Genomic DNA, 17837 nt, shown 5'->3' with positions numbered 1-17837 from the left:
TTAAGGAAGGATATTAATCCAGGAACTCTTTAAATCTTCGTGATTTCCTCATAAATCGCGGAAGAGACAGAATTCCTGTTCGTCTGTAGGGTTTACGGAAGGAAGTAGATATTTCCTATCTGCCATCATACCCAAACGTCGATGAGATTCTTATAAGAAAAACTCCCAAAGCGCTTGCCTCTTCATAACGAGGGAAGAGCATGAATGAAGGAGTGTGTCCGCATTACTCAAAGAGGAGCCTCGCGACTGACCTCTCTCTCTTAAGAAGATTTGGAATATTCTGGCGCCTGGCTCCTTGCGCCTAGCGCCTGGATAGTTCCACGCGCCTGGAATGTTCCGCACGCTAGAAAGGAGACTCGCTCCTGGAACGTTCGCTTGTGTGGAAGGTCCCGTGCGCCCTGATAGTTCCGAGCGCTTACTAGACCCCTTTTAGAAAGAGCCTCTTGCCCAGGAAACGTTCAATGGAAGGATCGTTCTGATTGCCACTGTACTATAAGGCTCCTTGCTCTAGCCGTCTGTTTTTCTGTTGCAATTTGCGCCAGGCTGGCGCTTCGTCTCTTTGAAGGCGCCTTACGCCAAGAAAAAATTTTCTAGAACGCGGCTCGCGCTCAGTTGCTAGAACGCGGCTCGCGTTTGGTTGTAGGAACGCGGCTCGCGCTAGTCTGTTTTCTGGAACGCGGCTCGCTGCTGGCTGTTGGAACGTGGCTCACGCTAGCTTGCTGGAACGCGGCTTCCTAAGTTCCTGGCTGGCTCTTGCTCAGTGTTCTCTTAGTTTCAGAGAACGCGCTAGATCATCAAACATATACATTCTTCGTCTTTTCGGATGTAAGATGAAGAGACGCACTTTTTTAAGGATGCCTTTTCAATGGCTATCCTTGGCAGTCTGGGACGCTCTACAGAACCTGCCGAGGGGACGCCTGACCGGTGGGGATTCTCTGAAACCCCCTTACGGCTTTCGACATTCCTTCTCCCCTGGGCTTGGGAGCTTGAAAGAGGTCTAGGCCTGGGAGCGAGACAGAGCCGATCAGACGCACCCTCCACTGCAATGGGGAACACTAGTAATCACTTCTTACCTTTCAAAAGCTCGCATTTTGAGCCACAATCCTTGTCTTCAAATTGCAATTATGAATTTGAAGTTTCTGCGAAGTAAGAAGGTGATGAGGATGCAACACTACTAGTACTGTTAATACTCTAATTGCTCGTTAGTACGAGTTTCTAAAAAACTTTTAAAAGAAACGTATCTAGTTACATGCTTTACTGACTCCCTAAAGTAGGAAGTCAGTATATTTCCTCAATCAATTCTAACACTTATTACACATATTAATGAATAAATATTAATATTTCCCTTTCTTGCAAGCTATGTGAGTGTCTACCGAAAATTTCGGTAGTTACACGTCATATATTCTTCGAAATTTTCGAAGCCAAATTCATTAAAAAGTTAATAAAAGCGTATGCCGAACCAAAGACCCAGTACTTCCCTGCAAAAGACAGCCCAGAAGATCGATGGCGATGAAAAACGAAAATCAAGTCAGGAGGTAGCAACAACATATGTTGACACTACCGCGACAGAGAAAATCTGGTTCTAGAACGGGAACGGTTCCTATTCCTGCCACCCAGCGGCAGGGGGGTAGATCACCTGACCTACCTGCAGCGTGTGCCGCGAAATTCGAATTTCTGTCGGACGTCAGAGACATAAGCTAAGTATATATCTGCCGGGGAAGTTGCATGTACAAAACCATAATTTTCAACAGCAAATTAATATCTACAAAATATGTAGCACACTGGATTAAAGTGTAGGTGAGTGATTCCGAGTATATATTCTCATTAATATACTGGGATCATAAGTATCTGATTAACCTTTAAAAATATATAAAAAGGTTTTTATTGATGGAAGAACAATAGTATATGTACCCAACTTTACACTGAAGATCCATTATATACAAAAAGGTTTTTATTGATGGAAGAACAATATATGTACCCTACTTTACACTGAAGATCCATTATATACAAAAAGGTTTTTATTGATGGAAGAACAATAATAATTTCCTACCTGATCTACTCACATTCTTTATATCCATGTTTGCAAATGCACAAACCTAGACAGCATTAACCTTAGATCTCTTAAAAACAAAAACTTCCTGAATGCAAATAAATCCCTTATATTAAATAACAAATCCTACATACACAACTCCTAGGTCAAGGGATGGAGATTAACTGTTGGCTTGACGGCTATTTTTGTGAATGTGCTTCAGGGGACTCAAAGTGCTAGTTAGGAAGGATCTCACTTTTCTGGTAATCTATATTATACAATCTGCAAGCAGTACTACCCAATGTTAGGATCAAGGACATTTGATGTAAATGAGCAATTTGTTGAAAAAAATTATATTTTTATAATTAAAATAAGGTTTTCTATATACGTACAGTACTTGCCCAGTATGTATATAATTATATAACTACGAGCTTCCTACCTACGGCAGCCTAACAACTGAAAATTTACAGTAGCGCTACTTTTGGTTACAGTGTGTAGCTGAAATGCCCCGCCCACCAACAAGGTTTATAGAAGGAACAACCTAGCAGAGAGCTTCAATTTGTTTTGTGCAGTAATGTCCATGAGAGGGGAGGTGGGTGGGCTCCAATCATACAATTACTGGGTAAGTACTATATACAAAACCTTATTTTATTATAAAAATATCTTTTTTGTAAATGGAACTCACCCAGTAATTATATAGCTGATTCCACATTTAAAGGAGGTTGGAATCGTGGACTAACCCTACCTCATTATACATTGTGTATAGTGTAATGAAACTGAAATACAGTACAAGTTTGCCAGCATAAAATAATATGCTTGTTTTTTCCTTACCTGGCAGGTGAGCACTGCAGATAGATTCTAACTTTGGTTGGTACTCCACTTGACCCGTAGAGGAGGTGGCTGTCTAGTCCAGCGTCACCTCTAAAATGAGTGGGGGCTTTGGAACAAGGAAGTACTTCCGAGGCTTGCAAAGCTACAAAAGGTGCCGTTGCCCTGGGCAAAAACCAGAAAAAAAAAACTGCTCTACACCATAACCATAAAAAACTGTCACAACCCAACCACTAAAAAGGGACTGGTGGGCACACTAGCCACAACTTCCCAACAATCACAATACCTTATTCAAGGTAGTGTGAATGAAGCAAATACTGAGCTACACTTCCAGATGTTGCTTGCACAACTTTAGTAAATGAAATAGTATTACATATGAAGGCGAGGGAAGTCCCGACCACTCCCACTTCACGAGCCTTGACCTTCATAGCTGTCAATTTGTCCTCTTGGATTTCTGCATGCACTTCTAAAATCAAACTTGATAAGGCATTTTTGGAGAGTGGACAAGATGGATTCCTGCCCGAGCGCCAAAGGAGATCCTAAGAGCCCCTAACCTTTTCTGTTCTTTGAAGATAAAATGTCAAGGAATATCTGTCAAATTCTTGAGGGTGAATGAGTGTGGTCATGGGTTAGATGGAGCAGAACGAAGAGGTTCGAAAGGCGGCCCTGAAATCCGATTCAATACCACGTCTAAATTCCAAGAAATGAAATCAGAACCAAGTTGTTTCGCGACATCAAAAGATGGGCACAGTGGCATACCTGTTGGTGGTTACCAATGTAGTGTTGGAGGTAACCACAGGATGGGTGATAGCAGTCGATTGCCTGAGGTGTGGCACCAAACCTTGTACTGAAGGAGGGCCAATTAGGCCTAACGAACCCCAAGCCTGCTCAAGCTCTGACACCACACCTGTGGAAGCGAAAGTTGGGTTAAGGGGAAGAGGCCCCACTTGCTCAGAAGGTGACTTCCCCTTCGGAGTAAGAGGAGGCCCTCAAAGATGTGTTGTCCTGACCAAACCGCCCCCCCCCCACTCCTCTACCTTGCCCAACAAGTTGGAAGAAGATGAAGGCGAGATTCCTCTCAAAGGAGAAACAGCAAGCACAGGAAGCTTGCCGGAGGAGAAACGACGACAAAGGGTCAGCAACACAGGGCGTTGTCAAGGACGAAGCCTTGGAAGCCTTCCTCCCATCAAACCTCCCCCACTGCTCAAGAGTCCAGGAACAACACTCCACACAGGTACCATCTCTGGAACACTCACGCCCTTGGCAATGTGTGCAAATGACATGAGGGTCCACCTCTACACGAGACCTGAAGTTCCCAGACTTCTTCCCGTCAACTCCTGGGCACACTCACTGGGAGAAGGCAGCTTTCTTTGGCTTTATAGTCAACCCGCCGTATTCACGTTCTCAAGATTCGCAAACTCACCTATTCGCAGATCCTTCTTTGGCACCTATCTAAACACAGGAAGATGTACTCATTGGCAGTTTTTTCTGTGAAATGTATCTAGTATAAAAATATTCAAGGGTCCCTACTATTCATGGATACAAATTTTTTTGTAAAGCAATATTCTGTATTTTCATATTATTTACTGTACAATATGTAACATTATTGTAATAATAATATTAAATCATAAAGGTACTCTCTGGTATGATGATGAATATATGACTGCACAGCAAAGTAGAGGTGTTACATATCTGGGGGCGCCTCCTCACTTTCTTCAGCAGGTGCTTCATCAAGCTACACGAGATCATTATATTACTAAAATTTGTGGCCCTTTCTTCATTCTTACCCCATGCATATATCAATCTCTGTATCTGCCTGACTACCCTGATCAATCTGTGCAGACCAAGATATTGTTAAAAATCCTGGTCTGTTAGTGGGATAGTAAAGAGGGTGGCAAGTTCTCCAGCAGTACCTCCCCAAGTATTTTACCCTGTTCAAACTTGTTCTTGATGCAGGCAACTGCGCTTTTACTCATGCCATAATGGACTGCTACTTCTCCATGACTTTTGCCCTCTCTTAACATAACAATTATGTCTACTTTCTCCTCATTTGTCATTAACTGTAAGGTTCTCTGGTGCTTAGGCTCTTTGCCAGAAGCCTTAGGAGAAGCAGAGCATTTAGAGGACATTTTAGTGGATGAATTCGAAGGATATTCCTAGTCCATAGTAAATCCTGTACAGGCAAAACATTAAAAAATAAGAGAACATTGAACTGTATCGGGTCAATTGGGTATAAATTGCGCATACATGTACACTTGGCAAGGAAATTAAGTTACAGTTTTTTTAAATCTTCAGACATATATTGTTCAATAATGCCACACTCTAGAAAGGGGACGGAGCTTCAAAATCATAGCATTTGTTGCTTTCTAGATTTCCATTAACTTTACACCATAAAGATTCTGTAGAGGTCCTATAATCATCTATACTTGAAAGTAGTAACAGGCTCAATATAATTCGTTAATGTTGGTTTGGTTTGGTAACGTCAGTTTAGGGTAGAATATCGATCATCCTTTTTTAAAACCTACTGTGAAACCTTATTTATAAGTAATGTTTGACACTAAACTGACGTAAAATTCGTACATAACTGAAGACGGATCTTAAACAATGAGAGAAAGTGTTTTAAAATTTGGGCAGTACTTGTGGAAATCGTGAGGAACAATACAGTAGAGAATGAAATATTATGACGACAGAGAGAGAGAGCACAAGAATAGGCCTATCGATAGAGATACTTAATTCATTATATTTACTTTGAGAGATTAAGTGATAATATTTTTTCAAATGTTTCAAATGTGTGGAGAGAGAGAGAGAGAGAGAGACGAGAGAGATGAGAGAGAGAGAGAGAGAGAGAGAGAGAGAGAGAGAGAGAGAGAATTATAGTATGTATTGGTGAGGGACTTGTGACGGGGGAAAGGCAGAAGAAAGAGCAGTGAGTCGGTGTACAAATACCTGGAAAACGGCAATATGACTGCCAAGATTGTGCTGCACTATGCTAGATAAAATTTGAAGGATCATAATATTCAAGTTGATTCTCTAAGAAATTCATACCCTAATCTTGATTTCATTCCACAGTTGCTGTAACATTCAAAGATTGTAAAAAGACAAGAAAAATTTAAGTCAAAGGCTGCAGCCATTCTTTCTCTCTTGACATAGTCTATACTTTTGAAAATCAGGTTTCATCTACAAATCATTCACAAAAAAAGCTGTGTTAAGTAAAAATATTTATTACCACAAAGAACTCAATATGTATTGTACAGGCAAATAAGGTTTTACATCGTGCAAAAAATGCTGATGTGTTGGGAGATCTTTCAGCCTCACGGCAAAGAAATGCAGTCGTGTAGGGCTGTAGACTACAACAAACTGCTTTGTAATGGGAGCATATAGCCAGAAAATTTTTGAGCTGGCATGTTACTTTAACCTTGATAAGATTTATGTTTAAAGACAGTATCTTTGTAAACAGCAACTAGCATTTGATCCATGTCAACGTCAAAGTAATCAAAATGTGAAATCCGTTACGTAAGCCAGTATCCAGTGACTTGCGCTTTCCCGCTCGAAATTCTAGGGCTCTTCCTCACATCATAGAAAAAGCACTTGCGGATGCAAGTAGATTTGCTCAACCTACCTTAGCCGTCACAACATTAATTGCCATTGCATCAGCTAACTTTAATCGCTTTGGAATACAAACATGAGTTTGTAAAAACTAAAATAATTGCAATCCCCACTTACGATGATGCAATAATATCCCCGTTCATGAAATAAAACGAGTAAATATTGTCATCGTGATACATAGTACTACAATCAGAAATCCACATTCTATCAACCAGATCTCTATGAACGAATTCATCTGAGAAATTCCAATTGCCACGGACATACATCGTGTTTTTAAGTATCTGAACGGTTTTGTTTTGCAGTTTTAACCTATATGATATAATTTGCAGTGTATTTTCATATTCTAGAGTAAATTTAGCGATATGTCTTTTCAGTAAAAACAAATTGGAAATTCGATGAACGAAAGCTAATGAAAATGGTATCTTCACTTTTCTTGTCAAGTGTACATACATATTGTTTTAGGATGATATAAGTACGTAGAGCATAACAAAAATACATAAGACAATGGGAATAGCAGGGTATGTATGTCTTCGTCTGCAGCAAGTAGTATATTTTCGTAACTAAATAAATTTTTATGATGAAAAAAGATTTAGTACTAATTTTCAAATATAGTTCTGTAATACATATGTTAATGTAAACACTAACAAAATTTCAATAACATACACATACTTGTTTTTCTAAAAAGGTGCTCCACCCAAGCCAACTTTTCATGCATAAACAATTCTTATGGCACCGTGATGCCCTCTTAGAACAGTACCGAGATGAAATGATACTCAACACGCTATAGGCTGTCGTCTGCAAAGCAGCCAATCCAGAAGTAACATTCATTTTCCTTGGCACTCATTGGCTGTACACTTGGCATTGATTGGTTGAAACCTGAGTCCCATCTTGCAAAGATACAATTGTGGGTACTATGCATTGCTCCTTCATTAGCCTCCCTGCAAAGTGATTACTGATATACAAAGACGTAATAGTGAATCATTGTTTTAAATCTCATTAAATGTGTGTGAATCGTGGCAAAAATGGCTCCTAAAAAGCACCCTGCTCCTTCTAAGGCTCCTGGCAAAGAGCCTAAAAGAAAGAAGGCCGTCATGAAGCTCGATGAGAAGGTGAAAGTTCTCGATATGTTAAAGGAGGGCAAAAGTTTCGAAGTGGTTGGCCACCATTTTACTGCAAATGAGAGCATAGTGAGATACATTAAGAAGAAAGTAAAATAAGAAAAAGTGTTAGCACGAGCTACTTCGGTACTGCAAAAAGTGTCGACAGTGCAAGATATAACAATCATGAGAATGGAATCTGCGCTGGCATAATGGATAAAGGACTGCCAGAAGAACATGCCCCTAGACTCCAACATCATTCATGAGAAAGCATGACTACTCTATCAGTAGTTATCAACTGCTACAGAAGGCAACAACATACAGGCACAGAAAGGCGCCAATTTAGAGGCACAGGAAGGCGATGAAGAAGAGGAATTAGAATTCTTGGGCTCTGACGAACCCATGCCCGAAGAGGAAGAAGAGGAGGAGGAGGAAGAGCCATAACTGAAGCCATCATCAGCTCCTCAAGGTTTTTCAGGCATGCAAAGGATGGTTCCACAGGTTCCAGAAGCGGTTCCACCTAGAGTCTGTTTTTCTACATTGAGAAGCAGCATCTGTGGACAATGAGGCGGCAGCGAAATATCCCTAGACCTTCAAGAAGATTCTGCAGAAGGGCTACTGTCCACAACAGGTGTTCATTATTGACGAGACCGGCCTGATCTGGAAGATGCCTTTCCGGACACACTTAATGAAGGACGAAGCTAAAGCCTCCAGGTTCAAGGCACAGAAAGACAGGGTTACCCTTCTAATGTGCAGGAATGCAGCTGGGTTTATGCTCAAACCAGGCCTCATTTACAAGGCAGCAAACCCCAGGCCACTCAAGAATAAGAACAAGGCACTGCTGCCCGTGTTCTGGATGCATAATACCAAGAACTGGATCACCAAAGTCCGTATGGAGTACTAGTTCCATTAAATTTTCATCCCTCACCCTCTCGATCTTTATTACAGTACGGTGAGGGTTATCGATGTCAAACCAACTGTTTCAAAGGTCTTGTTCAATATTTTAAATTTCCCTCCACATGTGACCTAACAAAACATCAAGAAGAAATCATCAATCGTATTTTCATTTTCATGAAAGTAAATTCCATGATGATCATTCACAGAATAGTAAGGTATGAGTTCATGACTGTGGTAGTTCGAGAATTCATCGGTTGTCAAAGACACACTTGACAACAGAATTACCCTAGGGAATGTAATTAAGTGCTTCGTAAGATATTTCACTTTTAATACTGAATATTTTTATAGATAATATAATTAGCACTTTGACCTTGCAACTAGATACACAGAGATAAAGAGATGGATTGAATTGCTTTCCGTAGGTGTCAGGTTTAGATTTCTTCTTTACATTTAAATTAATAAATTTCCCCTCATTTGAACTGGTCCTTGGTCATAATCACTAGTAAAAAGTAAAATACCCAAGCTTTTTATAATTATATAATTAAGAAATTGTATTAAAATCAGCTGGATTCATTGCTGAATTTATAGCAAATATCTGAAATCTATGTATCACACATTTGTGATATTCATTAATATCAGCTGGATTCATTATATGTATATAGTTTTATAGAAAACTATATATAATTATAAAATTTGTGATATTCAGTGTTTAATTACAATCATAACTTCATATTAACCTTTGTTTTAGGACTCAAGCGATACAGATTGACTGGAGTTACATATTTTTTTCCAATTTCCATTCTCACAACATTCCTTACATTTGTGGTCACGATTTAGTTAAATCACTATGGAAATAGATCTTTTTATTCCTATTTATACAATGTTGAATTGTAAAAATAAAAATAAGCAAAACAAGATCCATAATCACTGTATCTTCTTCAGGGGACGTTTTTCTTGACCCACCAACTCTTGGCCTGCCATTGAGGTTTCCAGACTCCTCCCATCTATGATACCAAAGTCGAACTGTTGGCAATGAAATTCCCAATTCTCTTGCAATACGTTTGTAAGACATGCCAGTCTCTCTCATGACCACAATTCTGTTCTTATTGCTGATTCTCTGTTGATTATGATTCATTGTCAACTCCAGTCATTAAACTGCTACTAAAGAGAATTATGTATTCATTGGACTAACAGTGGGCAAAACATCACTTACTAGCCCCGCCTCTCTCTCCTTTTAAGTTAAACATCTTTTATAGAGTCCTTGTTGTCATTCCCAAGGAATTATAAGGTCTATATAGTATTGTCTAACATTGCCAATGAAATTGACAGAAAATAAACCCAACAATAGTTCAGTCTCTATCTCCCTGTCTCTTTCTGTTATATAATTTTAATAGAGGTCATGTTGTCATTATCAAGGTATCAGTATTGTTTAATAATAACAACAAAATTGACAGAAAATAAACCCAACCATAGTTCAATCTCTCTCATCATATCTAAGTACTGAATTTATCAGTTTGCAACCATATCTACCACTGATATAAATACTATCTGGGTGGTAGTGTTGTTACTCTGATGACTCGAGAAATTTACATCTAGGCTACTCTGGTGAGATGTGGCTCAAATAAAAAACAAATATGAGTCTAATAATTTCTCCCCAAGCCTTCCATCTCATAGCCTGTCAATGACTATCATAATTGCCTTTATGAAATTATATTTACAGTTCTTGAAACTTGAAAGCGTATTTCTAATGAACAAATTTTTCTGAAATTGACACCAAATATCTGCTTTGAACTACGTTGGATTTCAGCAAATGCCTCCCACACCCCAATGCAACCAAGGTTGATGATGCAGTATGTTTAATCAGGACTGAGTATGATTTTTACCATTGCTACTTTTATTACTCTTTACTATACTATTTTTCTATCAATTTAACAACTCATTTGCAATGTGAACTATTATTTGTATACCATTAAAATACTGTCTACAGCAGAGTTTAGAAAATTTGAACATTAGTATACCAATAGCTCGACCATTCACGTCCATTGTTACATGACAAGGTAATTATACAGGAAAGGGGCGCACCAGTTACTATGTGTTAAACAGCTTAAAATTCTAAAACAACACTTTTTTATGCTTCAGTATCATTAAATAACAGAGGAAAACCCTTACAACCACCAACAATCTTGGGGGACCACAGGTGGGAACTGAGGGTTTTGGGTGGGGGCAGACAAAGTAGATGAAAAGCTGGGGAATGAGTAAAACACCACTTAAAAAGTTGTTAAATATATTGGATTTAAAACAGGTGAGCCAAGAATGGGCCTGAGAAATGATAAAAACCTTGAAATGAAAAAATGCCAGCAAAGAATTCAAACATGAAAAGCAGTCCAGATAGGGGTCAATTTAAATATAATTGGGCACTATCCTAACCTAAAACACCTGCCTATCCTATCACTTAATTGGTTATTACGTAGCTTGGATTGGTGAAACCTAGTGCTCTTGAATATACAAGCTTTAAAATAACACCTTTTTCTACGGTGTCCTTGAGTGAAATACGATTTATCACAACAGAATAAGAATTTGTTCATATCAACTCTATACATAGAATTACACAAAGCACAATGTTTTTCAAGTAAAATTACCCCATTGATCTTGACAGTATTTAATTAACTTTTCAGTGTTATAACTATAAAGAAAACAGAAAACACCATAACTTATTACACAGCTTTCACATTGAATAGTTACACTTATAGAAGCTACTGCTATGATGATGAAGAACAAAATAGCCATGCGAGAGGGAAAATTTTCCGTATTCATTGTGTAAGAATAAATCATAGAGAAATACGAAAGTAAAGAGATTTACCCTGTATGTACTGCATTCATCACTTGTTTTAGTTATTTGTTTTTAGTCCTTGCATGAGCGCAGATACAGACGTCAGTGTACAGTCAACTCAATGAGAGAAGGGGCTCTCTTGACTTCGTTTTTTCCCCAAGTTTTTACATATTAAAGTGATGTTTTTTGGGACTAATATGAGTTTCCTCACTTATTGACTAGGATCTAAGAATTCTATATGCTATTCTCCGTCACTCTAGGTAACTACTTTTTTTAATAAGCTCATGCGCCCCTTTTTTATATAATTACCCAAGGCAAATAGGCTTCATTGCAGTGTTACCATACCATTTTCATGAAACAAAAGGGTAGGGGGTAAAGGAATACCTTGAGGCAACTGTACCTCCTGAGTAATTTGAGGCAGGTCATGGAGTGCTCCGTCCCACTGCTCTCATCTTAATTCTTTTTAAGCCTTGCATGAGTTGGACAATTAGTAGCAGCCAGCCACTTACTATTTCTTCTTTCCTTGTCACTTTTGCAGGGAATACAATGCCAGTATGGGCTTCCCTTTCCCCACCTATTTGTGCATCCTACAACAAAAACGACTGAACTCTTGCTTAGAAACAAGGCGCAGATTAACTTGAATGATTAACGTTCTTCTGATACATACTAGAAGAGCAGAAATGGGTTTTTGCCCACCAGCAGTGTTATTGTTTGGAGAAGACGTGGGTAGATCTATATTACTATTCCACGGCACCCTCGACTATGGCAGTAACGGTTTTCTACACAGTTTTACCTCCTGAACAAGAATTTTAAGTAATATTTATTAGGATAACTGTAATTAACCCCCAGGGGCCAGTACTAAACATGGTGAAATACATTGGACGCCCCAATCCCTAGAGGATGTCGTATCCGCAGTTACGTTCCTTGGAGTCCGTGTGAAACTATTCTTTAGGATTACCAAGACATGTTGATGACGCCTGCCTAATTTAGTAAATAAAGCCCAGACCAGATTTTCATTAAGCTGTTAAATAGGCCTGGAACTGGCTTGGCTAATTCAGTAGTTATTGCCTGGAGGAAGCTGTAAGGTCATAACCAACCATTTGGCCACGGCAGAAATAGAGTATTTTGTTGCAACCAACTCACAGATTTGGCTAGTTAGAGGCTAAGTAAGAAACTCCCAAATTTCTGTACAAAAAGCTATTGTAAGATCAATGTTAATACTAGTTATGGTATTTCTATCTATATAGGATAAACAATCACGGACAATCCACCATCATCACGCCGGCCGGGTCTTATTCACTCAATATTTAATTGGTGAAACAAGAATACAATTACAACTCTAAGCATACCATTCAAAAGATTGAAGTTTTGTAATCATAATGTAATATATGAAAGCCCCATACGAACTAAAATAAGCATGTGACGCTCTTCGTAAAATATGTGTTCAAGGCAGTTTGGAAATCCAATATGGCGGCGATCGTGTGGCTGGACGGGTCTAGTCACGGATGGACACCATCTTTCCCAGCCTTCCCAGCACTCATTTGAACAATGTTAGCGTATTATATGTAACGTTTATGGACTCGAGATTGCAGTTGTAATCAGCACAATAAAACAACATTTTGTTACCTATATTAGTGAAAGTATGAAACTTGTTATTCCCGGGGTCACGGTTTGAACTGAATTCATTTTTACCTTGTAATCGGTGCTTTTATCCTTACTGCCATCACAACTGAAACTCCACAGTGCTTATTTGATTGTTATTATGCACATTTTGGTCTTAATTCACTCCACATTGCACTTGAACCACGTTGCTGTTCCTGGTTCCTAAGCTCTCGCTCCACAAACACAGTTACGAGCAGCAGACGACAACGCTGCAAAGTTTTATTCCCTTAATTGTTTACTTTACTCATTATTTAGTTCAACTTTACTTTATCATTTCCAAATGTTTATTTAATTAATGTCTATTACCCCTTTTTTGCAACCAAATTACCCCGAAAAATTACAGATATTTCTAAAGTAGATACAATCCAATGTTTCTAACATTGTCGTACATCTGGCTGCCGAAAACCACAGCGGAACAGCCGACGGATAATAAGTGGATTATAATGTTTTTTTTTTTTTTTGCTAGCACTTTTCATTGATTAAGTCTATATTAGTATTTTGATTTTTTTTTAATAACTGTATGCCAGAAATAAATGTAACCTTTAATGTTTGCATGCTAAGAATGGCAAAATCATCGTTGCCACATTAGTGGAGCTTCACACATATGCCGATGCATTATTATAAACTGTTTCCATGAATTCTAGTTGTCATAGTAATGCAATAATGATAAAATTGCTTTAATATTTTTGTATATATACTTTCAATACATAGGCTAATGGTACATGAACAAGTGTCATTATTCTTTAAGATTAGTGATTTACCATACCCTTATAAATTACGGCACTGGGTGTAATGCACTATAGCAAAATCTCGTTCTGATACGAGTGTTCGTTACAGAAATATTGCCAAAAAACGTGCTTGCACTGCCTCTGAAACCCATAATAGGTAAGCTGCTTGGTTGTCAATCAAGTTTTTTGTAATAAAGTATTTTTTACAAGCTAGCTATTGTATAAATTTGTATTTTTCGCAATCAAATCATATGCCCCTCAATGCTAACTTTCTTCTTTTAACGACTTTCTGGTCATTGCAAATTCGGCCCCATTAATTTCTTATAGAGCGAAAACAGACAGAGGCCCAGGGACCGAAAGCGGTTGGGTCACACTACGGCGGTAATCCGGCAATAAAACATCGTCATATATCCAAAAAGTAAATAATAGATATATATGCTCATTACGATTATAACAATTACATGAATAGCTGATAACAATCTGCATGAATAACGTAAACTGTTCTGCAAGAAAGTTGAGTATAGCAATTCATCTACAATAGATACAAAAGTCAAGATGTCGTGACGTCATAATACAGGACTTAAAAGAACGTTCTAATTCCGAAAAATAATTACTTAAATTTTAGTCAGAATTGAATTTTTTTTTTTCATAAATATCTTCAAATTAATCATTATAAATATGTAAAATATTGATGTTTTACTATTTATTTAAATAATTATCTAGTGCACGCTTCGTCGTCGTCTTCCACCAAAACAGTTGTTTACTTAAAAACGTCGTGCCCAGTGACCGTGTTCCGATTGTTGTGATAAAAGTGCCCCAGCATCTATGGGTACAAGTGGCGTGAGGATTTATCACAGGAAATGGGAAGTTAGTTGACATAAGTGACTCCACGAACATCGAGATGACGTCAATCTTCTAAGATATTTAAGCGTAAGTAAAAATTTCGAAAGAGTTTTGGTGAGATTTGCACTTCGTTGGCCACCCTTTTCACTACCCTCCGTTTTAATGCTTTAAATTTGGCCTTAATTTCTAACTTTGGAGAAAATACTTACTTCGAAAGGAGAGTAGAGGTCTTTAGCTCCGTCTCTCACCAACAACAAGTCGCAACTGATGCCCATCTCCGGTGTCAAGACGAGTTATAAGTACTTTTTCAGAGGGTGTCCAGCCGTGACCATCGGCGAGTTGAGCCAGTCCATGCGATTGTTTACCCTAAGCATTCCGCATGACCGCATCGTTCGTCCCGGCGAATACGAAAGCCACCATGAATTGGGGCATCAAATGTATTTCACCATGTTTAGTACAAGCCCTTGGGGGTTAATTACAGTCGTCCAAATAAATATCACTTAAAATTCTTGTTCAGGAGGTAAAACTGCATAGAAAAACTGCAACTGCCATAGTCGAGGCCGCCGCGGAATAGTAATATAGATCTACCTTAGTTATATTTACCCTGAGCGACTTCTCTTGCGTGCACTCAACCCAAATTAGTAGCCTAGTAGCTAGTAATCTAGACTAGGTATACCTAATAGCCCTACCTAATACTTGGTAGGCTAGGACCTACGACTTTCACAATTCGTTTCAAGGCAGCCCCGCCAACGACCCACAAGTTCAGGGCGAAAGACCCTCGGGAGTCGTCCGGGGTCGTGCTCAAAGGCAGCAAACGAGAATGACGAGGTGACAGCGGCTCATTACGTAAACAGCTGTTGTGGCTTCCTGGTCAACTCCGAAGGGGAAGTCGACCTGAAAGTGAGAGGGAAGGAAGCCCAACACATCGTCGTCTTTCGTGACGAATCAAGCTCATCTCCTCCAACCCCATTCGGCCAAAACTATCCCCCAGACTACAAACAACATTTCTAGGTCAACAAAACACCAGGATCTCACTTGCTGTTGATCTGTCACACGAAGAACGACTTCACATCCAGACGCAAAGCTGTCAATGCCTTCAGTTGCTGCTGCTGCTGCTGCTGTGAGTGACCCTGGGTTGCTGCTGCTGTTGTTGTTGTTATTCTCTTTCTTCCAAGAAGATCCGCAGCGCGCCCACCCAAGAGAGCCGACTTCCCTGTCCTTTCGCGTAGGACTTCCGCCATTTCTAAAAAGGAAATTTCACTTCTTTACTTACTTGTTACTTGTTGAAGGTTTATTCAAGTACCTGCACCACTCCAAAGTGCTCGCAGGACCTCTATTATCAAATATAATAGAGTATTCATTAGATGAATTTGCTCAAATTACAAATTCCATATTCACTGCTTGATATTCCATATCACAGCATGAATTAAACAAAAAGGTTTTAAGTTTTTTTTTTACATCAGTACATCCACCGTGTAAATGAACACCTACCTCACCCCCACCCACGCCCTTTGTCGTATATCACCCTCTGCCTCATATATACATACATATCCATGCACACACACAAGTATAATCTTCATAACACAAAGATGAGATGTGTCAATATACTAGTCCACAGGAGAAAAAAAAGACTCTAGTAGCTCGATAATTTTCCCTTCCACCAGGCCTCTTCAAGAGTTTTATTATAAAAAATAAACAGAATAAGTATATACATAAAAATCATAAACATCTTTCTCACTGGAAAAAAAAGTCAACAAAACAGTTGTCAAAGGTAAAATTGTGTTTGCTAATTTGACCATTTGTTTATTTTTTAGACATCTTAAAAAGTTAAAAGAGAGAACATTTGGTGACTGGTCACTTAAACCTTTCTCTGAACTTAAACTGTTGGGAAACCATATGAAGAAATAAAGGGTCCAATTTCCAAAGGATAGGACAGCCACAATTTTGCACATGTAAATAAGCAGCACTGTTTGGAGAATTTGTCCTTAGACAATATCGATATTGGGAAATTCTCTTATCAACATCTTTTACGGTTTGTTCCAGATGAAATTTGCCACATTCACAATGTATTTTTAATGGAGTTTACAGGTCTGCATTGGGTTGCAGACTTTAAGGAGTCTGAAAATTAGACGTTTTGTTTCAGGATTTGACATGAGCTTAAAAAAAACTCATGGCAATGTTTTGGATGATTCTAAAGAGAGATTAGAGGAATTTCAGATGTTGAAAAAATCAGTAAAAAGGAAATGCATTTTTTAAAAGTTGCATCTTCAGGGCTGACAAAACCGATCTATTCTATCACCTACTCCTTTCCCACTAAGACTATCTGGTCAAAAGCTTTTGAACCAACCTGTCTGCTTTGCTATGTGCAAATGCTCCGAGTGGGTATTGTTACAAACCAGTGGTAGTTGGACATTCAAAGCAACCACGTGCTATGCATGGGTTGATGGATAATCTCCTCCAGTGATTTGGTATCTTCTTAGAGGCAAACCAAGCGAAAGTATGAATCACCTCCGAAATATTTCCTATTAGTTCTAGAATCATTTTTGTAAGGAAGCTGTTTGGCATCAGACACTGGACTTTGGAATTGCTAGACACTGGGTAAGGGATTTGCTTCTCATGGACAATGCTCCTGAGATCATATTAGGTTATCTTTTTTTACTTTTGCCTCCTAATACGAATGCACTCATTCAATCAATGGACCAAGGTAATATTGCAGCAACTAAATGGATATACCATACCAGGGGACGTGATTGGTGGTGTTTGGAAACGAGGAAAAGGAGTATGTCTTGGATACACAGGGAACGGACTATGGAGAATCTTCAAAGGCACTCACTATATTTCTGCCATCTATAACTATGTAAATGCTTGGGACGACATCACTGTACAGACCCTGGAGCGTGCCGTTGAACCTAATCCAAAATGACATAGAGGGAATGATTTACTTTCAAGGCTTTGGCATAAATAACGTTCAGTAACAACTTGTTAAGGGAGGCAACAGCATTCTCGAGGATGATGTACATCATGTACTACAGGAGTAGCTAGACAATGAAAGTGGCAATACTGGTTTTCAACTTTTGTACAACAGAAAGATAGCAGCTATAGTTGCTGCTGGTGAAAAGAAGGAGGAAGCTCCTGAAGACAACAATGACAATAAAGACAAGTCTGCGTCACAACCAATACATTCACATAAACACAAAAGGACTGCCTTCCAGAGGTTTATCGATATTATGTAGAATCCTATCACTGACTGTAACTCCTTTCACAGGGAGTTGGAGTTTGCTGAAAGTATTCAAGAAATGCAGCAGACAATTATTGTA

At 38.9% G+C, this 17837-nt stretch overlaps 1 protein-coding gene across 1 annotated transcript in view; it reads right to left on the bottom strand.

Annotated features, from left to right (window-relative positions):
• LOC135207232 (polyadenylate-binding protein-interacting protein 2B-like) overlaps positions 1 to 15714 on the bottom strand; it is a 72192-nt gene extending 56478 nt beyond the window's left edge. The window contains exon 1 of the mRNA XM_064238863.1: positions 15556 to 15714. The gene's annotated coding sequence lies outside the window, so the exon portion shown is untranslated. The remainder of the gene's footprint in view (positions 1 to 15555) is intronic.
• Positions 15715 to 17837: the final 2123 nt, after the last annotated feature.

The sequence above is a fragment of the Macrobrachium nipponense genome, chromosome 32 (genome assembly GCF_015104395.2).
Source record: "Macrobrachium nipponense isolate FS-2020 chromosome 32, ASM1510439v2, whole genome shotgun sequence".
NCBI lineage: Eukaryota > Metazoa > Arthropoda > Malacostraca > Decapoda > Palaemonidae > Macrobrachium > Macrobrachium nipponense.
Note: the sequence above shows the minus strand (reverse complement) of the source record. Positions and strands in the feature narration are given on the sequence as shown.